Consider the following 299-nt stretch of genomic DNA (forward strand, 5'->3'; position numbering starts at 1 on the left):
TTTAAAGCTTGTGTTTCCTTATTAATTTTCTGCTTGGATGATCTGTCCATTGTGTAGTGAGGTGTTAAAGTCCCCCACTACTGTTGTGTTACTGTCGGTTTCCTCTTTTGTAGCTGTTAGCAATTACCTTATGTATTGATGTGCTCCTATGTTAGGTTCATATATATTTATAATTGTTTTATCTTCTTCTTGGATTGATCCCTTGATCATTGCTTAGTGTCCTTCTTTGTCTCTTGTAATATTCTTTATTTTAAAGTCTATTTTATCTGATATGAGTATTGCTACTCCAGCTTTCTTTT

At 33.1% G+C, this 299-nt stretch overlaps 1 protein-coding gene across 3 annotated transcripts in view; it reads left to right on the forward strand.

Moving 5' to 3' along the window:
• Nucleotides 1-299, forward strand: part of MACROD2 (mono-ADP ribosylhydrolase 2) — a 2,044,226-nt gene that overhangs the window by 781,749 nt on the left and 1,262,178 nt on the right. The gene's annotated exons all lie outside the window — the stretch shown is intronic.

The sequence above is a fragment of the Physeter macrocephalus genome, chromosome 14 (assembly GCF_002837175.3).
Source record: "Physeter macrocephalus isolate SW-GA chromosome 14, ASM283717v5, whole genome shotgun sequence".
Taxonomy (NCBI): domain Eukaryota; kingdom Metazoa; phylum Chordata; class Mammalia; order Artiodactyla; family Physeteridae; genus Physeter; species Physeter macrocephalus.